The 26,096-nt window shown below is 25.3% G+C and overlaps 1 long non-coding RNA gene across 1 annotated transcript; it reads right to left on the bottom strand.

Annotated features, from left to right (window-relative positions):
• Positions 1-525: 525 nt before the first annotated feature.
• On the bottom strand, positions 526-15,989 carry LOC145840902 (uncharacterized). Its single transcript, XR_014370123.1, has 3 exons — positions 15,911-15,989; positions 3,688-3,911; positions 526-614 (listed from the first exon to the last, which is right to left on the bottom strand). It is a non-coding gene; the product is annotated as an uncharacterized LOC145840902 (long non-coding RNA).
• Positions 15,990-26,096: the final 10,107 nt, after the last annotated feature.

Below are 26,096 nucleotides of genomic sequence, written 5' to 3'. Positions count from 1 at the left end.
TTCAACAAGGCAGAAAGATTTCTAACAAACAAGATTTCGCCCGGTAATCTCGCAGCACAACACACACACGAGAACATATGTTTACTGAAGCAACTTCGGTGTATGTGATGAGCTTTAACAACGCTTATCTGATTACTCTAACTCAATTTTTTTGAAAAGCTGAAATGTGAGACCCGTGTAGGTGCTGTAAGGTTAGCGTGTGTAAATGCATTGCTCTATTCGAGTTCAAAATTAGATTACGAGACGATTAGTCGCGCTCAACAAATTCATATAAGTTCGAAACTTTATTGGACTTAACATAAGACACTTTTAAAGTTGTGTTTATTCTTAGTTTGTGCTACAAAATGACCAGATTTTACCTAATAACTAAAAATAAATTTGAACGCTTTAAATCGCGTAGTTCTATGGTAAATATCATAAAAACGGAATAATAAAGTTCTGTTAGTTTTATTACAAAATATACTTGCATGATGCTAAAGTTCAAACTTCAATGTAGATACAAGCGTGTAAACTCACTGCGCGATAAGGGCCTTTTTCTACGGCTTTGTTTCAAAAACCCTTCCAAAGACGGGCCGACTTGATTTTCTGACAATTGCTTTTCATGTGGTAGACCGCTGTTAAAGTTGTTTGAAATTTTACAGGTGTTTTTTCAAATAAAAATTGCATAATGTTACTTTAAACTTTAACAACTAATAAATAATAACAAAATTAAAGTGTTGTAATTTTCTTTGAAAATTGTTAAAAAAATTAATATATTTGTTATTTTAGTTTATTGTTAAAATTCATCAGAGTTTAAATAATATTAAAATTAAAGCATTAGTTAAATTAAAGTATTAGTCAAATTTATCTATATTGAGTATAATTACAAAGTTACATACATAATTATAAGGGTTATCAGTATATTACGCACTGGTAGAGACTAGGGCAGGGCTTCCCAAACTTTTTTGCAAATGGCTCCCTTTAAAGAAATTAAAAAAGCCATGGCCCCCTCCAACAAGATTACTCAAAAACTACCATAAAAAACACCTAGGATCTTTTTTTTTTGCTCTTCATCTGCAACTCGATAATATCTATTGTAAGTTTAAATTATGACCTCATGCCCCCCTCTTACTCCTTTGCTGCTCGTGGCCCCCTGAGTAGCTGTCATTGCCCCTAAGGGGGCCACTTGGCCCACTTTGGGAAACCCTGGTCTAAGGATATATAACACTTGTTCATTATAAAAATTAAATTATTAAGTACAAAATTTTATTACTATTCTGAAACATAACAAATGCAAACATAATCTTAATTTTAAGTGTTTTTAAACTGCTAAATAAATAAAATATTAAGTCAAAAATATAGCCGTTACAAAATATTTTTTACTTAACCTAGGACAATTATACTTAATGATTATAATCAAGAAAAAATGCATTTAGAAAACCTAAAAACTAAAAGTGACGCAGCAGTTGCAAGTTATGTAGTAAAAAAACGATTATTAGGATCACGGCAGCCAAATATGTAATGAGCGACTTCGATGTTACATGAAGTAATCAAAACAGCAGACTCACTTAGACTCATAATAATTGTTGTATCTAATCAAAGTTGAACTCGATAAAATTGTTTAAACTTCACCTTGGCATAAGCTAGCCTAAATTGGATTTAAGGTTAAAGTTTATAACAATAATCCGTGCGTGTCTTTTTCGTGCTTCGGTTTACTTAAAAACTTAAGCATTTTTAAGCACTTCTTCTGTTGCAGACAGAAAAACATAGAGCAAAACCAAAAGTTGAGTTTGTTAATATGATGCAAAACATGAAAAAAAAACGATGTAATTGTGCAAAATTCTAAATTAAACTTAAAATAGTTACTTTTTTTTGTTTACATTGCATTTAGTACAATTCGTAAAATTTTTATGTTTCAAGTCTAAACTGAACTAAATAAAGTAATAAAACTTCCTTACGTACTTTAACTAGTATCACTTTAAATCGTTACATTAAATAAGCTAAATTGTATCACTACGAAAAACAACGTTCACAATAAACTTTTATTATACTGAACTTACAAAGCAGTCAAAATCTATAAATTTGACAAATTTCAAACTGGTTTTCTGTATTTCTTTCAGGTTTTCGAAAGTACAAGTTTTTTGTATAAAATTATTTTTAAGGTGAAAAACTGTCTTAAATAGTAAAAAATATTGTAATGCTACTTTTTATGTATATTATGAAAAAAAAACTTTAAATAATACAAAAAAAAAATTATATATAAAACACTTTTCACATGTAATCTAAATTCTACCATTTTACATGTAAAAATAATTTTAAACTCCAGGTTTTTCCAGGTTTTATGGTAACCTTGTTTTGAGAAGCAGCTTCAAGCGTAAAAATTACTCAATGAGCTTAATTAATAAAAACTTATACAATTAACACATTTTGAATATACTATAATGAGCCATTAAAACTACTGCAGTTTGAAAAGGTTCGTTCAAACGCAACGCATGAGTTTGCCCGGTTATTTATGCTGTTGCTGTGAATTCTCAAAGGTACATTATGAATAAGGCTGCACTTTTAAATGAAAAGCCAGTCGAGTGATTGAGTTTCAACAAAAATGATCAGTACTTGACAGATGTATGCAATCTGCGTGGCACAAAGCCAATACTTTATCATGAAAATTTCTATTGCGCTCTGGCATTTCTGTGCGCCCATGAAAGTATGAGTATCAGAAAAGGCAACAGGAGACAGGGTTTTGTGGTGAAAACATCGGTGCAAATAAGGATTAAAATTAAGCTTACCATTCAAAGCGCGCGCGCGTACAATTACAATATTTAATAAAAACAATATTTTCATGCGAGCCGCTTCTTGTTTCTAAAAACCTCCCAATGCTTACTGTGTGTTTTGATGTATATAGAGTGTCAAAGTATTCAAACATTGTCAAAATAAATTACGCTGCTGCTGTGTTGCGAGCGCGCATTGCTATATATTTTCTAAAGAATATTTTACTGCTGTAATTTAAAACACATCCAAACGGTGCATCCGTAGAGAATTATGCGCCTATTGACGTTTAAATAAAATTTTATATCGAGAGTCGGTTGAATGCCTGGAATACTGGCGTTAATCTTTTATGTTAAATGGAATATTTATTTTTGCTTTTTTAACCTTTCAATTAAAATAGAAATACTTTAGTAATTAAAATATCAAATAATTATCAAGGTGTTTATGTTTGGGCTCATGACTTTGTTTGTTTTTAAAAGCTGAAGTTACTTAGTGCAATGACAGTTTATTATGATAAAACTTTTAAATTAGCAGTGTTTAGCTTGATAAACCTTTTTTGAAGTAATTTAATGTTTCCTTTTCAAAAATTTTAGTTTAGTTCAGGAAATAAGGGTAGTTTAAACTTTATTGTAAAGGTATTTAACTAAAACGCCACGAACAAACTTTAAACTGTCCGAATTGAACTCATTGAAACCGAAAAAGAACTAAAAAGACGTTTTGTGCAAAACTAAGTGGATTCGGTCTGTCTAAGTTAAACGAAATATAGACAACAAGTCATGAACTAAAATATTCCGCGCAGTAATCGCCTGTGTTTACCTCTCGATTTGAAGCAAATACTCAAATAGTTTAGTCAAACGGGAGTAATCCCATTAAAAAGTGAGTTTTTATAGTGCTAAAGCGACATAATTTTTTAAGCTGCAGCGCAATATGTTTTTAACTTACTTCTGCTCATGCTCGTCGTGTGAGTGACACCTTTTCTTTTTGTCGCCGCGTGACGGCTCGACTGACATTGATCTCTCGGCTGTGCACGACTCGCAGTTTGAAATTTGTCGCGATCGAGGGTTGTTTTGAGTGGCCACCGGGGTTTTTCGTTGTCGAGCAAACTTTTGTGCTTTTCCTCAACGCGTTTGTTTTTGTTGTCACCCACAGAGGCTGAATCACGATCACTGAAATGTTTGAGATGCATTTTAGTTTAAAATAAAGGTTTTATACATTTTTTATTTGGATGGCTACCATTTATAAACAAATTTTAAGCTTATATCTTTTACTTATAATCTTAAGCTGAGATTATAAGTAAACCTGTGTTAAATAGATGAACAGCAGGTTTCAATATATTAGTAAGGCATTTTTATTTACCACAACGTTCTCGAATATTAGAAAGTAGGACAATATGTAAACTAAAAAAAAGTCAAATTTATCCTTTATATTACATCAACAATACTTTCAATCATTTATACCACAATACTCTTAAAGTTTTTTTAACAAAAATTACTTATTTATACTTAAGAGCACCATAAAACGATTACCTGAGCTTGGCTTGTACAAGTTTGTAAATATGTGAACTAGAAATACAATACATTGTTGTACAGTTTTTAAAGTGTACTATACTAGTCTTTAAATTTACAATAAAAAGCTTTTTTTAAGTTTATAAAAACTGCTAATGATTTGTAAAAACAAACAAGTCAATAAAAATTAATAAATGTACAACAACATCAATAAAATCATAATTTATATAACTACTGATCCAGTTTAAAAAAATGGACAGATAAAACTGCAGATGTACAAAAATCTTACTAACAATCTATCTAATTGAACAAATTGTATTTTATCAACGTCAATATAGCATAAAACAATAAATCAATCGGACAGGCGCGTTTCAAAAAATGTACATCAAACAGCGACTTGATTGAATACAATTTTTATTGAATATCTTGTTTTTTAACTCTAATTCTGCTGCGTTTGACATAACACCACATGCCAAAGATTAATTTCTAAGTGTTTTGAAGCTTAATTGTTAAATGTTCGTTTAATTCGTGACTTATGCAAATTTCATTCGCTGGAGACTGAAAATTTTATTTAAACGTTAAACCTTACCAATCACATAATTCATCAAGAACTTTTAGTTTGGAATTTTAAAGTCGTATTTTTTGATAAAAAATGTTGGTAAGTAGTCTGTAAGAGTTTTTCAAAGGTTTTTACACAATCAAATTATTATTTATTTTATGTGTTCACAAATAACTTATTGGTAAATAAAAAACTTTAGATGATTTTGATACATTCAATTTTAAAATAGATATGAAAATTTTATGTATACTTAAGTAAAAGTCATTTTTAATACAATACATACATTTAAGTGCAAGTGTTTTTTTATGGCTAATTGCGGACAATGTTTTAAAAGTGGGATCATCCTTATGCATTTCTTAAGTACAGTTAAAAATTTGAAATATCTAATTAAACATTAAGTTTAGTTTAGGCTTGCTTATTTTCTTGAACATATTTTTCATTAAAAATCTTCTGTTTTTAGTTTTGAACTATCGAAAACTATATTTTATGTTGATATGATTAACATAACTTGATAGTACAAAAGAGTTATTAATCAGTTAAATTTTACATCGTTGTACTTTAGTAAAAAAGTCAAACAAGACTGTACTCTCTAACAAAACTTTACTTAGATTTTTTAGATAAATTTTGAATAAAACACAAAATGTAACTAAAATTTACGGTAGTTAAGACTAAAAAAGAAACAAATAATCAAAGAACCATTTAAAAATCTGTGAAAAATTGTTTTAATTTGTTTTTGTATACGTGTTTTAACATTTATATAACTTTCAAAATAACTTAATGAACCTTTAACTTACATAATCAAACAAAATTACAGTTTTGAATAATTGGGTAAGTAGAAATGCTTTTAAAAAGTACATAATTTACATAATCATAATCAAAAACTCACAGTTATATAAATTTTTAATAGTAAGAAACTTTTTATGCTTGTTCTCCTAAGCTAAGCACGTTAATTTATTTAAGAACAATAGTATTTTTTAAATATGTTTTAATGAATATTATTTCTGTGATTTTTTAAAACTACTTACATAATAAAAAAACCTTTTTTTGCTAAGTTAATGAATTTTAAAGACTAATCATTGAGTCTTAATTACTCTAAAACTGGCAAGCAAAAAATAGTATATATACAAAAACAAACGTGTCCAAAACAACTGTGACAGCCAGTGCAGGTGTTGTTTAGAAAGATGTATTATTTAAGCAAAACATGAAGAAAATGATTGATGAGCAAATACATCAACTAATAAACAACATTGGTGAAACTTTACTCATCTAATTATCTACTGAATCATGCCCAGATCTCATTTTTGATCTAAGCTTGATGTATGGTGCAAAATTTATTAAGCAAACATATAAATTATGATAATTTATTACATCACTGACTTTTATTTTAAATCGCATTAAAAAAAAATTGAAAACAAACTTCGAAAAATGTATACTTTTGAGTAAGCTTAATTAAATTCAGACTCTCTACAACATATCTGTCATTACTCAAGTTACCGTTTATATGTTATAAAAATTTATTGCTACCTTTACACAAACACACTTAACGTTTGTTTCTACTATTGCAAAAAAAAATAATAACAAGCCCGAAAGGAACTTCCAGGAAAATTCGAAAATTGTAAAGTGATACTGGCTGGGTGGTAGTCAAAATTTAAGATGGATAACCCCGCGTCTGTGCCGAGGTGGTCCATTAAAATCACATTACCATCGTTGCTACACCTGCAGCCCACACGCTTCAAACAAACACTTGTTGACAAAATCACTGTCATTATGTATGCGCGCATGTGAACTTCTAATGTGCACGAATTGATATTCAATTCGCCCCCCAAAAATGCTGTGCAAAAACGCACAAATTCAAGTTTGTTCAGGAGCGCAACTATGTAATCGTTTTGCAGTCGAGTAAATTACCGAGATTTCGTTTTGTTAAAGTGTAATTCGTTTTCAAACTTGCCATTTGGTTTTGTTTGCATGAACACTTGCTGCTCAATTAAGACTAGATACTAAACTTTTGTCAGACTTAACAATAAGAAATGTATTTTTATTTTTAAGTAAAAAAATAAGCATAAAGTGTAAAGTTGAGTTCTGAACAATTAGTAATACACAATTATCAAACTAAATTACAATGTTTTTTCTAGCATTCATTAGTACTGATGAACAACATTCTAACTGGTTTATAACAACAACGCAACTTTGAATAGTTAATTATGCCAAACTCCGTTGTGCATGAAAGTTTTTGGGTGAACAACAAATCATTGCAAAAAGGAACAAAGCTCTAGTCAGAGAGTTGACAATGTTTGAGATTAATTAAACAGACAAAAATTACATGAGCACACGCCAGAACGTTGTCAAAAAATACAAAATTCCAAGTCGTCATCTCTCTTGCCTTTGAATTTGATGCTAATGCTCAGTTCAAATCTTATCTGTTCATTTACATGTCATGTTGAAAACACGAATTATCTCACGAAAAAAAATTGAATTGTTTTCATATAGGAATAATTAATAACAAACAACTTTTACAAGACAAACTCAAATACTTTATTAAAAATATTTAGTTTGTATAGTTTAATAAAATAATTACAAACTTAATTCATTTCACATTGAATAATTGTATTTTAATGATAATACTTAAAGTTAACTTTGTTATACTTTACATTACATTTAACATCATGTTTAAAAATGTTGTAATATTTATAATAAAAAAAAAACCTAGGTTGTTAAAACTTTCAAACTATGTTTTCTTATTTTAATTCAAAATGTACAAATATATCTTATTTTACAAAATCACTATTTTTTTGATGATAAAGTAGCACAAACGTCAAAAAAAAATCAAAATAAATATAAATATTATATATTGATTGAATACAACATAATTTCTATCTTTTTTTTTATTTGGAAAAATAAATGCTGGTAATAAAAAACAGGTTTTATTTCATATTTTTATAATAAATTTAATTGGTTTTAAAATAAAAATATTCACAAAAAAAAGAGGATTAGACTATTTTTATCTATTTGATGACAACAATTCTCTTGAATTTTAAAGTTATAGATATTTATAGTAGTTTATACAGCACAATATTTTGTTTGAGGAAAAATTTTTAATATAATAGCTAATTTTATACATTTTCACTTAAAATATGAAGTTAATATTTAATGAGAAAGACTGGCTTAAAACCGGTCTTCTTATAGGTAAACAGTGTTTTGAGTATATATTTTAAATGATTAAATTGTATTGCTTTCAATTAATTACTATGTAGTTTCAAAAATTAAGAAATTACAGATACTTTTGTTTTATAGTATATACTACTTTAAAAGTTATTAAGTCATTATAAGATTTTTTTTTTCAAAAAAACCTTATTACTTAAAATCTCATTTTTAACACTTGTTGTCACTTTAAAACTGTGTATAAATAGTAGAACTACAACTGTACTACCATTTCTATGTATACAAGATATACTACATTTTTTAATTTACTTGACAATTAGCTAAACTTATAAAACAAAAAAGGTTAAAAGTTCACAGCCTACACAACTTTTCAGGTGATTTTTTTGTAGCATTTTTAGCTGAAACAAACAGCATTTGAATTATAATTAAGCAAAGTCTCAAAGTTAAAATTCAATTAACCATCATTTAAAATTAAACATTTAGAAGTAAAATTGATTTCTTATTTTAAATACAAGTATTTCAGCACTTTAAAACCATCATTTTATATAAAATAAAAGTCATACAAAGCATCTATTATATGTAAAATTTTGTTTTATTAAAATAAATTATGTGATATACAATTACAACTGTGTATTTTTTCTTAATTAAAAAAAAGGTCTATCTAATTTTAATGTCTAAATATTTAAGAATATCAAGTAATATTTTAATAGATGCTTTTTTTAAATAGTGTAATGTAAAACTTATCTTTAAAAAAATATATATTGTTAGTAATTTATAGATAAAAAACAGTATAGCTGTTTTATATAACTTATAGATTGAAGTAACATACTTTTTTTTTTTTAGTAACTAGTACTAAAGTATGAATTTACCTTTTGTGGTTATCATTTAGTGCTTACAATTAAATTTGGTTTAAAGAGCTGATATTTAAAAAATAAAGCAGAGCTAATTTATTTAAAGACAAAAGCGAGTTGTTTTACGGTGAATTTAATATTAATTTTTAATACCAAACTATCTTGAGAAACAAATTCAAGTGAAAAAGTAAAGTTTTTAAATAATAATTTATTTTCTAAATTTAAATCTTGAACAATCGTTAACCAGTTTTTACTGTTTTATCTTTAATTAGTTTTATCCAAAAAAAAATATTAAGAAATAAAATTAAAAGTAAAAAAAAAACAATGACTCTATGTCACATGAAAGTAAAGCATACTAACTGATTAAAAACAAACATATGGAAAGTTGTAAAAAGAAAGAAATTAGTTGAACCTTTTTAATCTAATTAATTTCATGTTTAACACTATAAACACGAAGCTCAGGTTCTTTACAAAAAAGCAAAACTTCATTTGCACCATTACTAATCTTTTTGTTCAAATACATTTTGTTTATAGGATTAGTTTGTGTGAAATGAATTAAAGATGAACCAACGCTTTTTTGAATTTTTTTGCTACGTTTTTGTTAAGTAAATTTTGTTTCCGCTAAACTATGCTGCATTTTCTTGAGTAAATTACAATCAAGTAAAAAATGTTAGTTAACTTTTTTTTTGTTTTAACGTTCAAATTTTCAAAGTATTAGTAAATGCTATGATTTTGATGAATTTTTTTTAAATAGACAGAAATGTAACAAAATAAAAGCTTCGACAGTAAATAGTGACAGACAACAAAATAAGACATATTTTCGTTTCAAACTTCGAAAACTTGTTGATATATTTTATGTTACCTTTAAGTAAGTTATTTTCATGATTGGCACACTTTTATTTACTTAAAAGATGAACGAACGATTTACTTTTGCATTATAAACAATTCGAAGTATTACCAATATTAACTTTAAATAAATTCTTAACAATAAAATGTCTTTGAGATAACTTTTGTCTGCACTTTATTTAAATCTTTTACAGCTAAAATGAGATTTATAACACTTGTCCTTTACTGCTATTGTGCTCCATTGTTAGAGGAAGGCCACCCAATTTGAAAAGATTTTCCACCACTCAAAAGGTCGCATGAAAATTAAACTTTTCAATCACAATTGACAACTTTCAGTTTACGCACTGTTGATTTGATGTTTTAGTATAAATGATTGGCTCTCAGCAAAAAACACAAACTCTTTTAATAGCTGTGTTTATAATAACTTTTTTTTGCTGTGAAAGGGTTAATTTTAGTTCACCGAGTTATGTTATTAAAGTTTTAAAAAAATATATCCATCCTAAATAGACTTTTTCATGAAAGTTGTACAAAAAATTTTAACAACAGTTTAACAAAATTATCACTATAACACATTCTACCGAGGTTTCAAAATTTTGAAACACATTAGAAACATTTGAAAGTTATAAAAATACAATACAAGTCATTAGTAGTGTTTTGAAAGTTAAAAGTGTTATTGGTAAGTCACAAATAAACAAAACTTTAATAAGGTCTAGTAAAATAAAATATTTAATAATTTATATGAACCAGTTATAGAATTTTGCTTTAAAAAAAGTTATATGAACCGGACTAAATATTTTTTTTAACTTATTGATTACTACACTGATAACAAGTTTAGCCACAAAACAGTAAATAAAATATAATAACTTAACAAAGAGCATCTTGTTTAATTATGTTTGTAAGTAATATATCAATTTCAAACTTCTCTCAATAAAAATTGTAAAAATATATAACTGTTTCGATAAAATATAATGTTTTCAAAGTACAAAGATATAAATACATCTCGTTTTTATTGATATACATTCAGGATGTAGTTTAAATTTTCCATATATTAAGCAACATGATACGTGAAATTCAAGTATTTTTAAAAGAAACAAAATAACTAATAGCTGGCAATAGTTTTCTTTGAATATTATCAGAAGTTTTGGCGAAAAGACAAAAACTCCGTGATAGATTTCAAATGACCTGATAGCTTATATGATATTTAATATTTAAAACACTGAAGCCCGCTTTGACAAGTATAACATTAATAGATAAGACTTTTGTCCGCTTGGCAATTGAAATATTTGTTTTTTAAATGCAATTTAAACTATTAAACTCTTTACCAATTCAATCAAACTATATACTAAGGATATAAAAGAAAACAGATATTTGAAAATCATATTCACAGATACAACTTTCATTTTATTTAATAATAAAATATTAATTCATAAAATGTTTGTTTTTACAACAACAAACAATAACAGAATAAATTACTTTTCAGTAAATGCGTTATAAAATTTAGAAATAAATATAACCAATGTTGATAAATTTAATAAAGTACTTTTAAAGAAATGGTATGTAGTTCTAATAAAAACTTTTAATCTATTTTTATTTTCTAAAAACTAACACGGAACTAAATTTTATAACAATGGAAAACAATTTACTTTATGACTTTAAACCCTCAATATAACTATTAACTAGTTTTTTATGTAATAACATGTTTGAGTGAAATAGTATCAATAATATACTTTCTGTATAAAATAGTAAGTGCACATTTTATAAACGTTTACTAATTTAATTGATATACTGCATGCGAAAAAATATGCTTAAAAAAAAACTTTTTTGAGGGTTTGAACGTTAAATTTATCAATTTTAGACTGAAATTTTTTCACCCTTGCTTGTTGGTGCCTAATTAGACTTATAACCAGATGAAACTATTTAACTTACCAGTTTGGTTGTAATGGCCTTGCCTATTAATAATTGGACCTTTTAGTACTTTTTTTTTTGAAGTTATCTTATTAGATATGGCCCTGGAAAATTTTATAAACATTTGAGTTGACTAATCTTTTGCTGTTATGTAATCGCTTCAGACTTATTTAAAATTCTACTTTCAGAATGTTAGCTCACAAATTGCTTGGCTACAAAAACCGAAAACTTATTAAGAAAGAAATTCAAAATTTATTTTATTTTTTCAATAAACTAAATGATTCTCATATTTTCTTTAGAATCTCAAAAACTCTTAAACATTTGAACTGACAAAAAAATTTGTCAATATTTTCAAAAAAACTGATTTGGCTTGACGCGTATGAATCCTGTGTATTGTAGGCAATAACTTAGTTTATAAAGTCTGAACAGTTTTACAAGTCTACAATTGTAACTTGCTTTGATAATATTCAAAACATAATCTGATGTGCGTATTAAAAAAATTGCTGTTAAAAATTGACCTAATGTAATACTATTTATCTAAGCCTCATTCATTGTCGTGACGAAAGTATTGTAGCAATTATAGTATTAAGTTCTATCAGCTAGCATACTGTTCAAAGTTGAAATTACAGGTTTTAGCTCTTTAGTCTGGTTGAATTTCTTTATTTTAAACTTCTAGTTTTAATACTACTTTATCGCTAAATATATTTTAGTTGACTAACAAGTATTTATTAATTAGAGCATGGAGACTTAAACTAATTCTTTGTAAGTAAATTCATAAAACGTTATCTTATTTATTTAGGAACGTTTCTAGTACTAACTTCATTTTTCAAAAATATAGTTAAACTGACCAGTCCTACTTAGAAGAAGAAAGGATAGTAAACAAAGTTTACAAAGAATCAAGTTGTTTTACCTATCCGACGGGATTCGCTTGTCTGGAATTTACAGGATTTGAAGTCTTAAAACCTCAAACTGATATTATTTGCTTTTTATAACTTCTATATAAAAATTAGTGTTAAATATTCAAATACGTAAAATGTAGTTCTGTGTTAACTATAAAAGCGAAAGTCGGAAATTTAAAGAACTGCTATGAAACTCAAATAAAAGTTTTTTTGACTTAAAATCATATCAAAAATAGTTCATTTTACTACGAAAAACAATAACTTGCTTGTATAAATAGCTTTTACGAAAATAGCAAGATAAGTTTGGTCTAGCATTTTTTTATCCGCTCGATAAATTTGTGCCGGGCATGCTGTAATTGAACAATAAAAATTTCAATATAGTTTAATTAAATTTTAAAACCATTTAGTATGTCGAATTTACTTTTTTAAGCATATTTCCAAAGTGAATTTTTTTTAGAATTAAAAAGCTTTGACACGCAAAAACAATAAAAATTCGTTAATGTGAAAAACATTTATAAAACTTCTGCGAAAGAGAAATAATCATAGCTTGAAAAAAAGTTATTGAAAAATAATAAAATTTTGAAACATTTAAAACCTTTTACACAATAATACTTATATAAAAATTAATCGCTAAAACAAATATTTAATTAAAGAAATAATTGATCGTAAGTGAAATAAAATTTCATGTTTGACAAGTTATAAAACACTTTTAATAGCAATAAATGTATATCTAAAATAAAAAACAAGAAACTGCTTAATAAATGACAAAAAATACTAAACAACTGTATTTTAAATATTTTTTGGGTTCAACAGCTGTCAACGTGAGATTTTGATCAACTGCGCTTTAATAATAGTCAATAGCTTATGAATTGAAAAGTTGTTTCGTGTTTAATACGCAGCAGCATAATGAATGCTGATCATTAACTATTCTCCGGTGTTTCATTATAACTCGAAGAACCTTTGCTGTTTTTAATTCATCAAAAGCAAAGGTACTGGTGTTTAGTACAGGTGGATGCGCATAAATTCGCTTTTTGATTTATAAACTGTCTGGGCGCACGGCATATTTTCCTTGTGTGTGTCTTTTATTTATTATGTTTTCGTTTCTTGCGAAATTCGTAACTCGAATATTCTGATTTTGACAAGCAAAAAGAAAACATTGCTTACGCTACACACCAAGTAGTCAAAAAATCAATTTCCGATCGATGAGTGTTTTTGAATAAATGTCTATAAATCAAAGTTGTGTATTGTTGGTAAGAGAGAAAGCTTTTGATTTATATTTTGATCAAGTCTCGAATCAGTTAGCTTGTCTGTGGTTCAGTGGTGCTTTGTAAAGTAAAAAGAAAAAACATACTCAAGTAAAGTTAGATAATTAAGTAAGAATAATTAAATTATTAGTCACACAGAGAAGTTTACAAAAGTTAAATATTTAGTATACCATTTATGCTTGTAGTCAATTTAGAATTGTGTACAGCATACTTGCTATTCGATGGCAAAACTTTGATTATTCCAAATCAGACTGTGAATCTGATATTAAGCAGAGTCCTTATAAATAAATTTACTCTAAATCTATCGGTTCATAAACTTATTAAAAATTTGCAAGCCCTGTAATTTTGAGAATTAGAATTACAAGTATTAAAAAAAATACGTTTTAAAATCAAAATAGCAATGAAATAATCATTTAATAAACACAACTGTGAACTACAAGTCACAATAAGAACACATTTTAAACACCTTATTTTTTCAACTGTGTTTTATTTTAATTCCACAAGAAATTTTTAGCCATTAAAATGTATATCAGGCCAAATAATTCTGTTGCCAACTTCTAATCTTAAAGAAAAGTACCACGGCATCTAGAAGTGCAAGATTAAACAAAATTTTGTTTGCATCAAATATGGTAAAAAGGTACTTGTTTGTAGAAGAAATAAAAATACAACAAATGTTTTATTATAGTTATCACAACATACTGTTACTACTGTTACTGTATAGGATAGAAAATAGAAGAAATCAAATTTCATTAACAAGCTTTAATTTTTTCTTTTTAAATATTCTAAAAATACAAACTATGCGATCGTAAACAAAATTTAAATATTGATATGTACAATATGAGTAATTGTAACAATCATAAGTTTGTGAAAATACATCTCCAAAGCATCAAAAATTATTAAAACTGCAATCAGATTATTTTAAACAAATTTATATATTTAAATTAAATTGCAAAAAATAAACTAAACAGGGCTAAACTAAACTTATAGAAGACAAAAATTAATGACAAAACAATTCGGTAAAATATAATTTTTCAATTTTGAATTTCATCGAGACTGTAGTGAATTTTTTTATAAACATCAAGTTTGAAAACCTTAACTCAAGTTCTATCAAATAGCACAAAAAACAAGTAGAAAGTGGTAATTTTACAAAAAAAAAACTTTTATAAATCTCATCTTTATTTATTGTAACTATTCTATAATTCACAAATGATTAAACAACATGTTAGCGCCGTAAATTAGAAATTAATTAAGCTAGGGCTTATCAAAACAAAGTGGTCAGATCTTTAAAATCTGTATGCATAAAATTATATGAGGTATGAATATAAAAAGATTAGTTGGAACAAATTTGAAAAGTATAATTGTAAAAGTTTATTTGAAATAATTAATAAAAACACTTATTAAACGTAACTGTCTTTTATTTCTTCAATAGTTAACAAAATCATATATCAACTATCAAATGAAAATAACAAACCATATCTTGAATTAATTTTGATTTTACTTTTAGAATAATGTTAATTTAGCTAATTTTAACTTTTATGTAATATTAAATCTAAAAACTTTTCAAACACAGACGGAATAAAACCAAATAAAGTTTATAAAGTACTTTTTATTAACAGTAATAACTTTGCTTTATTTTGAAATTTGTGTTCAGAAACAAGTAAGTTTTTGTTCGTATTTTTACACATTAAAAACTTTACCATACAACTTTTAAACAGGTTTTGAAGGACATTGATACAAAATTTAACAATTTTATTATAAAAATGTTCTGATTTTTTATAAACTGTTGTTTTAAACAATAAGATTTATAAGGTTTAAAAATAAAAAATGAGTTTTTTTTTAATTTGTATATAGCAAGTAAACATTTGAATCATTTGTCTCAACTCTCAAGCTACAACTACTTTTTATATATGCTATTGAAATACTTTCAATTAAAATTAGATAAATATTATTAATCTTTAACTCTAAGACACTTTTTTATTCTCTTAATAACTTTTAGTTACTACTGATTAAAAAACATAGTGTTAATAAATTAAAGTTAAGATACAAAAGTTTAATAAACGTTAATGTTTTTTGTCATTTTTGGATTCATAAATAACACAAAAATAGTTTAAATTTTACAAATAACTAAATTTCATCAAATTTAGGTTATTAATCAAATAATATTGAAATAACAAACCTGTATAAAGTTTTGATCTATACAAAATGAAATTAAAATTTTCTTATCTTTTTGTTTTTGATAAATACTATCACTGTTACATATCTATAAAATTTATTTAAGTTAAGTATTTTAATGAGTAATACAAAATAAATCATAAAAACCCATAAAAAGGGTTGCATATGCGAAATTTGCAATTTTAGATTGACTTTCCCTAATTAAGACTAGACAATTTCCTAACCCTTGATGGTCAGCTCCGAATTCGGCTTATCTATTACTAGATGAGCCTATAAATTTGGTAATAATAGTATCAATGTTTATTTATATTTTGGTACTCATAATAGCAGGGTTGCCACTTTTAGAGTCTTCTGAGTGACCTTAAACAGTCCTGAGACATCCTGAGTTTTTACAAATGCTCTGGAAACATTAAAAAAAATTGTAAATTAAAATCAAGTTCTTCACAAAATTGGTTATAAGTTAACAAAGTATTGAAACTAAATCAACTAAATCAAATTCAAAATCTAGGAAAAACTAGCCTGAGATATTTAGAAATCTTAAAACAGTGTTCTGTTTTTATAAAAAACTAAACTGGCCTGAGTCATCCTTAGATTGTTTTAAATTTTAAACTGCTCTAAGTTATTCTGAGTGTGTGGCAACCCTGTAATAAAAAGTTTTAGTACATTTTTATTTATTAGCTCAGTTTGTTTTATTAGATATGGCTTCTAGATAATACAATAAGAATTTGAGAAGTCTGATCTTGAATCTACGGACACACTAACCTTGTTCTTTCAGAATGCTATTTCTTTAAAATATGGACTAAAAAAACAATTGCTTATTCAGAAGGAAATTTGCAGAATGATAACTTATTCAAAATAAAACAAATAGTTTTCAAATTTCATTTAGAAACTCAGATAATTTCTAGCATAAGTACTGACATATCCTGAAAAATTTCCAATAACATGCCCTTGGTTTCATAAAATTAAAGTTACAAAAACCGAATCTTTATTTAGAAATGAATCACAGTTAGTTAGTCTACTTAAAAAACGATTTTAAAACTTGTTTAAACAACTCACAAGTTTTTAAGCATTTTAAACGACAAAAACTTATATTTTGCTTGAATTGTTAAAAAAATACACTTAGCTGGACTTATCCTGACACATAAGAACACTCGAACAGAAAAAAATAAACATTGAAGTATAAAAGTACAAAATTAATACTAGAGCTCAAAACAAATATGTCCAATGAAACAATAAACCAAACTAGTGTTCAAAGCTTTCATCATTTATTGAAACTTTCAATGATTCTATTTGAACAAGCCGCTTGAATCATTGAAAATGTCAATAAATAATGAAAGCTTTGAACACTAGTTTGGTTTATTGTTTCATTGGACAGATTTGTTTTGAGCTTTAGAAGCAATTTTGAATTGATTTACAATTGTACAAGTGTCTGAAATAAAATGTAACTGGATTTTATTTTGACCCCGGATATGGCTTAACTTTATTTTACATTGAAGCATAAAAAATTACACTCCTACTGAAAATTGAAAAATTCATAACAGTTATTGATAGTATTTTAAATTGGTAACTCAGAATTGCTTCTCTTTAAGGCAAAAATTTCAGACTTAGTAACCAAAAACTAGCCTTAGTTACATCAAGCCAGCCTAAGTCAGCTTGAGTTTATAAAAAAACTAAAAAAAATTGATAAAAATTACTGTTCTTTAATCAAAAATACCAAACACTATCAAAATATTAACAAAAAGAACTTTTAAAAAATTAAGAAAAAATATTAGTCTGAGATTTACAAAAAATATCAGAAATAGTCTCAGTTTAGAAAATAAAATTCAAACAAGCCTGAGTCAACCTCAGTATAAAAACAAGTTCAAACTATTCTGAGTTATCCTGAGTATCTGGAGTGTGTGGCAAACCTGTTGTGTATACTGTTAATTTACATCTTAATACTAATCTAAATTACTTCCAACTAAACTCTTTTCTCATCCAACAAGTATGCACAAAACTATTTTTTATCTTAATCATTTTCATATATTTCCTAGTGATCAATTCCTATTCAAGTTATGTTATTGTTTTAATAGTCAGTTTTTAATAGTCAGAGTACAGTCAGTTTTTAAGTTTCTACTAAAAACCTATGAAGGATTTTTTTTTTCATAAACAAAACTAAAGTTTTTTGACTAACAACTGAATAGAAGTAAAATTTATTTTCTTTATTTTTCAAAAAATTAATTTGGAAGTGATAAATAAAGATAACATGATTGTTTGTTTTAGTAAAGACTAAAAGTTTTTAAAAAGAATTTTTTTTAAACTGAAGAAAAAAACTTAATTAAATAGTATTTTTTCAACACTAAAGTCTATAAAATTAATCCAGCTGTATCTTGAAGTTCCTTTGAGTTTTCAAAAAATGGTAAAAAGCAGCATGTGCTTGGTAAAACATCTACAAAGTAAAACTAAGTTTATTAAAAAATCTTTACGCCAACTACCATAATGTTCAAGTCTATAAATAAAATTCCAGTTTGTTCAAATCTATTCAATTAAAAACCAGTTTTTGTAATGACAGATTTAAGGTGATAAATATTACATAGGTGCATCAGTTGACCAAAAGCTACCAGGTTGATTTAAAGTCTTTATAAAATATCATTTATTGTTACAAAAAACAGTCAGACCATAGTAAGCGGTAAGTTTTATAAATTATAACTAAGATTACCTTAAGTTATATCGTTATTAAACTAAGTAATAGTATTTTAATCACTAGAATTCGATATTTATAAACATTTTTATGAAATTAATTGTAAAATGTTATGGAAAATACAACCATGACACTTATACATGATAAATTTACTAAAAATTTTAAAAATTAGAATGTAGATTTTATGATGAATTGATTTAAATAAAAATTTAATAACTAGGATTGTGTGTAAAATAATCAATGTGAAATACTTGGTTGGTAGTTTATCAATGTGCTGGAAATTAATTTAGATGGGAAATACTTTGTTTTTATTGAGATAGTGATATATAACTTGAATGGAAACTGTACAAATAAGAAATTACTTGAATGGAAAATGATCTGATGAAACCTGAAAGCAAACTGGAAATTGGTCGTCCCTTTAAACTAATAATAAGTTAGACACAGGGTTGCTACTCTTGAAGTCAAAATAAAGTATTTTGAGTGACCAAAAATTTTCCTAAGTGACCTTAAACTGTCATTCTGTTTTTTTTTAATCTTAAATAAATTTAAAATCTTCTTAATCTTATTTAAGATCTAGAACAAAAACTGGAATGATATTTTCAAAAGTCTTAATACTATCCTGAAGTTTTAGTATCTGTTTATAAGTAAATCAAAGAGATTTAAAATAATTCCAAACTAGCTTGAGTTATCATCATTATAAATTTCAAACCATCCTGAATTATTTTGAGTATCCTAAGTGTGTGGCACCCTGTATACTATCACTTCTGATAAACTTTATTGAGATTTTTTATAGAAAAAATACAATAAAAAAATTTTACAGTACTATAATAAACATTTAATAAACTATTAAAGTTTCAAGGATGCTTTAATTAAACAAATGTAACTTTGGTGAACTTATTTTTAAAATTTTTTTATCCTTCCATAAAAACTAATAGTCTATTTTCATTGCTATTACTATATTTTTAAAACTTGTTACAATTCTTTTTATTAAAAATTAAGTATGCAATCTAGGATAAAACTTAAATTTTCCTATAGCCTTAAAAAATTTCTTTTAAATTGCTTATTATAATTAAGCGTTACAAATTTAAATAATCATAATTACTATTCCTGGACAAAACATTAAAGTGTGTCTGTGGTGTATGAATCAACATCCGACTCAGCAGGTCATCTAAAAATTTTAGTGCTTTTTTATTGTTGTTCGATAAACAAAATATATTGTTTATTAGAATGCAGTTCAAAACAATTATTCAACAATCAATTCTAAATATCACACCAAGTATTTTAAAAAAGAACAAAAATCAAAATTAGCTTCATTTTAAAAGATAATTAAACGTGTCTAGATAACTAGAAAAGTAAAGACTATTGGTTTTATTATAAAATAACAAAGAGAAAACAAAAGCTGCTTTACATAAGAAATGCAAAACATAATTGATATATAATATAAAGAGTGGCATGTCCTCAATAATAGAAATACAAGGTGAGTGAAGATTTTTTTTAATAGCAACAACCATATCACAATTAGTAGAAAAAAATGCTAAAAAATTTTTTTATATAGACTACAAGGGTACATAAAATAATCTAAAAGAATTAATTTACATAGTCATTTGTATAAATCGATATGACTGACTAAATAAAAATAGTTTAAAGAATTAGTTAGTAGCTTGTTGTTATAATTAAACAAAAAACATAAATAAACACAATTTTGTAAAAAAAAATACAAAAAGTTTAAAATACAAACAAACAATATGCAAGACAAAGAACATCTATTAGAATAAGTACATTTATTCAATAGTCAACATTTCAGTTTGTGATTTTTTAATTTTTAACCGATTTTAAAACTTTTTTTTTATTTAAACCACCAAACTAATTCAATACAAAAGATTTTAAATGGAAATAATTTTCAACCCTCAAACTCTTCAAGTATGACCAGCATTTTTAATTAAGGATAATGGCTATTAGTTTTCAAGGCAAGGGTATATACATATGTTATAAAAAAAAAAAAAAAATTTATTCAATTTAAAGATAATACATCAAATACCTTAAATTTGTTAAGTTTTTACTTAAATATATAAGTTAATAGTACTTTATTTATATAATAAAGATTTGATAACAAAAATCAATTAATTGGTCAACAGATGAAATTTTTTTTGCTGCAACCATAGATTTGAAAGCAATCACTAGTCACTATAAATAAAGTGACTAAAATAATACTTTAAAAGCAAAAAAGATAAATTAAATAAAAAGTTTAAATTAATATACTTAAATAGAAGCAAATATTGTTTATAGTTTTATATAAAAATATAAAAAATTTCAATACTACATTAATCAATAGCTGAAGTTAAGGACTATAGTAAACAGTCAAAACTTAAACTTAAAAATGTTTCTTTAAAAAAAACTATTGTATTGTAAAAAAACAAGGTTGGCGGAAAAGTACTTTCAGAGTTCGGCAGAAAATGTGAAATTATTTAATTGTTTTAAAACATAACTTAATTATTGTTATATGTTTAGATTATATTAAGGCAATAAGAGAATAAATAATTGTTTAAATTTAATTTGAAGATAACTTTGTGCACGGTAAGATGACTTTTATTAAAGGTAGCCTTGCAATAAAAAAATTTACTGAAATCCTTTGAACAATTTTGGTAACTTTGTTTGTACTGTTTTTTTAACAATTACAAAAAATGTTTTTGTTTGTTTATAATCTTTAATACATGTTTTTTTATTATATGTTTTGGTTTTAAGAAAACAAATAAAGAGATCTCAACTACTAGAAGATAAATAATGAATTTATTCTTTCAAGTAATTTTTATTGTTATTTTTTATAATAATTTAAACCTTAAGCAAGTTCTTATCATAAAACTATACTGATGTTTTTGAATAAAACCTTAAAACTTCAATGTTTAAACCTAGTTTTTTACTCTTAAAAACACCTTAATACTTGGTTTTTACTTACAATTACATGTTTATATAGATCATATGTGATATAGCAATACAAAGTTATTTATGTTTTTTTAATGTATGTTAACCTTTTACAGACTCTGCAAAGCTGTTAGTATATTATAAATTGCATATTTTGTAAGTTAGTAAAGTATTTGCAATACAAACAGTTGTTTGATTTTTAACAGACTGCTTGTTTGGATTACAAGGATCCAATGCCTTATTACACTATATATTATGTAGTACATGTTGAAATTTTATCTGACAATACTTTAGAGATTACAGTTCACATAGTCTTTTATTGTAAAAAATAGCTCACAGTTTGATCATTCAACTAGTTTTTAAAATTAAAGAAAAAAAATTAGAACTAAAAAAGCCACTAAACAACATTTATTAACAGAATAACAACCATTTACTTATTGAAAAAATTATTACAGTAAAATATTAGAGCTTGTTTAAATTTGTTATTAAAAATAGTACCATCATAAAATATCTTAAAATTTATATAACTGTTAGCCGAATTAAAACAAGTAAAACAAAAAAAAATAAAAATCTGTTTTATATTTTAGAATTAATTTTATAAAACAAAGATATCAATTAAATTGTTTGCTATTAAATTTAAAAAATTTAATTCATTAAATGCTTTATTACGCTTAAGGACATAATCAATCAGCTGATACATAAATATTTTCTTTTAATATTATATTCAACAACTTTAATCTTTTTAAAAACGATGCTTTATTATTATTTATGTTAAAACTTTTTGTACTTGAGGGTACAAAAATACTTTTAGAAAGAAAATATACATTTAAAAAACTTAAAATAAAAATGGAAGTTATTAAAAGTCACAAAGTAACAAATTTAGACATATATATTATAAAAATTTCAAATCAAAAATAGAAATTAATAAAATTGACATTAAAAACTATAGTTTTAAAGAAACTTTGATTAAAAATGTTGAAAAATTAACCTTCAATAACTTAATCAGTCAAATGTGGGGTTATAGCTTAAGTAATAATAAAAAACCTGAAAAGAAGTAGCAGGTTGGAAGACCAAAACCAGAAGCCAAAGACATGTACAAAAAAATCAATTGCGCCTGAATAGATAATAGTCTATTTAACAAAAAAATATATGCTCAAAATATTTGATCTTAGGACCTAAGGCTTAAAAAACCTTTTGTTATTGAGTTCCACACCACAAATACCTTCTTTTTAAGGACAGCAATCATTCAAGAAATACTACAATAGTGTTTTTTTTTTTTTTTTTTTTTTTTTTATGGTAAAAAAACATCAGTCTCAAACTCTACCCCTTGCAACGATAAACGTTTTCTGTTTTGATTTAAATAACCAGCAAAACTAAGAATATGTAGATATATTATAACTTCTTAGGTTTAAAAAAATAGGAAATTATTTGTAGTTTATATGAAAAAGAGAAAGAAATATATATTTCTTATTATTTATATTTGCAAAGCACATTTTATTTGAATTGTTATAGTATAAATATAGAATACCCTTCTACGAGATCAGTTGATTTATCAAAAAATCAAACTATTGATATTTTTAACAGTATATAAACAAACAGAAGGACTTTATGAAACTTGGAACTAAAAGAAACAAAAAAGATAAAAAAAAATTATATCAACAATGTAAAAGTATTTTTATCTTATTTAAGCTTTTTATTACAATTAAACTCTATAATAACTAAAGCTATCAACTTTAACGTTAAAATAAGAACTTATACCTCCATAGTTATGGTTATTCTAAGTAAAATAATCAATTGTGTTAGAACTATAAAGTATAGTATACTATAAGATAGTATTTAAACTCTAAACTAATTGTTGAAAAATTTTTAAATGCTTCACATTTGTTGTTAGTTGTACTTTTTCAATAGATTCTTTAAAATTAATTTTCGTCTTATAGCTTTTATAAATTTGTAAGATTTAATTTGAAGTTAATTTTTTGTAAAGCTAATCATAGTAATAAAGTTTTTGCAATGCGAACGCTAAAAGCTAATTAAACTATAACAATAAGTTTTTTCTAATAAATTTAACAAAAATTAAGTTCAAACTAACAAAATTGACTATATTATTTGTTTAAGAAAGCTAAAGTATTAGAAATTTGGTCCTAAAAGCTAAAGTTTCTTTAAAATTAGTAATTAATGCAGTTAAGTAAGCAAGTTTGTTATTAAAAAAGTTTGTATATTTTAAGCATAATTTAAATAACACTTAAGATAATTTATAGTGCTTTGATCTACAAACACTTTTTTTAGTAAGTTATTATTTTTATTTCGCTATAAGATAGTAATTTTAAGTTAGAATTATACAAATTTTATTTATAATGATAGATTGGACATTTAAAATGTTTTTAAAAAAGTGCAATATAACTTTCATTATTTGCATTTCTTTTTAATTTACTGTTTTTTTATTCAAAAATTATAAATAAATATGAGCTACTATTTGTAAGTTATCAAAAGTTTCAAGCGAAAAACTGATAAAAAGTTGATTTTTGAAAACTTTTTAAAAACTTTTCGTCACTTAAAGTTTTCTGATCTTAATTAATTTTTTTTTTTTTTTTATTACTTAACAAAATTATACTGAAAAATGTAATTTGTTAAATTAAATAAAAAAATACTGCTTTTTCACATAATTTAAAAGTATGCCGTTATACTCAATTAGTGTGAGCATTTTTGGAGTAGGAACTTCAGCAAAAAACACTTAAAACTTAATTACAAATGAATTGTGTTTTACTTTTTTTAATACCATAAACAAAAAACAAGCAACGTTGTGAAACTGTTAGTTTAAATTTAATCCAATACAGTTTTATTTAATCAGATGCAATTACAAAAATATTTAGATTAGGCGTTTTAAAAACAAATTTAGCAAAAAAAAGTTATTGTATTGAATCTTAAAATGATTAGGTCTTTTTTTAAGCAATAAAGCTTATAATAAAAAACAAAGTGGTTTTTTGTATAAAAAAAATTTTTTTTTTGTTTAGCATGAAAAAAAAATCATTAATAATTATAGTATTCTATAAAATACTTTTAGTACTTTTCTTAAGCTTTAGTTGTAAACTGTATAGCATTAGTTCAAAGTTTAATAAAGTATTAATAATGTTTGAAAGTAGTGTACAACTATTTTTAATTTAAGCAATTATTGTTGTTTAAAGTTTTTTTCACGCTGAATGAAGTTAAATGTTAAGTTTTGTGCAGATTTTGTTTAAAATAATATATTTTTATCCATTTTTTTCATGTTAAGGCAAAACTGTTTCCAACAATTTATCAAACATTTTTTCTTGCATATAAAGTGTTTAAAACAAGCTGTGCTTCAAGGTTCGATTCCGATCTAAGCTCAACAGAACACACCTCGCAAGTTTTATCTAGAAGTAACTTTTGGAAATGTGTCGCGGTAATTTGCGTGAAAAGGCAGCAGTCGAGTATTTCTATCAGTTTTATTTCAACTCCGCGGGACGTTTTCTTCACAATTTCAAATCTTTCAGTTGTCGTCGCGCGAAGATAACTCTTTTTTGATGGAAAACTTTAATATTTTGCGTCAGATTAACCAACTGTCGCTTTCTTTTCAGTCAACTTTACGTTTATCTGCACTAGTGCTGCTGTTGAAACTTTTCAGATTGTTATCAGTGGCCATCCCGCCATTGTGTTTGTTAACTTTTCAAACATACCAATAGTTTAGACAAAGACGATTTTGATTTTAATTTATTTGATTGCAAAACTTAAAAATTTAATTTTCAATCATTTAAAACTACAAAGCAGTAATGAATTACCAATAAAAACAGTGCTAATATTTATTAACAATTGTTAATTTGTACATTTGTATACATTTACTTATACTTTGATTAGTTTAAATTTAAAAAGAAATAATAACAAAATCGTTATATTCTTAAATCAAAGTAATTTTACATTTAAGAAGAAAACATTTAACCTGTATTTACAAAATATATAACTGATCAATTTTTTTATTTTTAATGTGCTTATTAAAAGGTTATAAAAATATTTACATCTTTAAAGCTTACAAGTACATAAAGTTATATACTTATAAAAAATAAGTTGCTTATTAAGCTAAAGTCTTTTCAAACACATATCCTTTTGTATAAACTGCACTAATTTTTTATCAAAGTAGTTATTATAACTTAAAAATTAGTTAACTTTTGTAAATAAAAAGTTTAAACTTTTTTACAACTAGATTTTTTTTTTGTAAACTTAATGACGTAATAAAAGAAAAAACTTAAATTGTTTTTCAGTTTCAGGCATTAAATTAAAGTGTACAAAAGTGGGGTGACGAAAAACAGTGTGTGTGAAAAGAAATGTGTCGAAGTAATCACCGTGCGAGCTTATGTCAAGTGTATTCTATCACGCTACCCGTATTCCCGTCTCTCACCTGTCATCGCGTGAATATTATTCTACTTCAACGGAAAGTCAACTCTTTTATTTTGAGATTCAACAGTCGATTTTTAAGAAAGTGACTTTAAACTTCAATGTCGTTTCAAACAGTGCAAGAGTGCAGAATCATATACAACTGATGATTTTAAAATATAATATACATGTGTTTCTTTCAGTT

This window comes from Thalia democratica, chromosome 7, assembly GCF_965202585.1.
Source record: "Thalia democratica chromosome 7, ktThaDemo2.hap1.1, whole genome shotgun sequence".
Taxonomy (NCBI): domain Eukaryota; kingdom Metazoa; phylum Chordata; class Thaliacea; order Salpida; family Salpidae; genus Thalia; species Thalia democratica.
The sequence above is the reverse complement of the archived record's forward strand: the minus strand, read 5'-3'. Positions and strand labels throughout refer to the sequence as shown.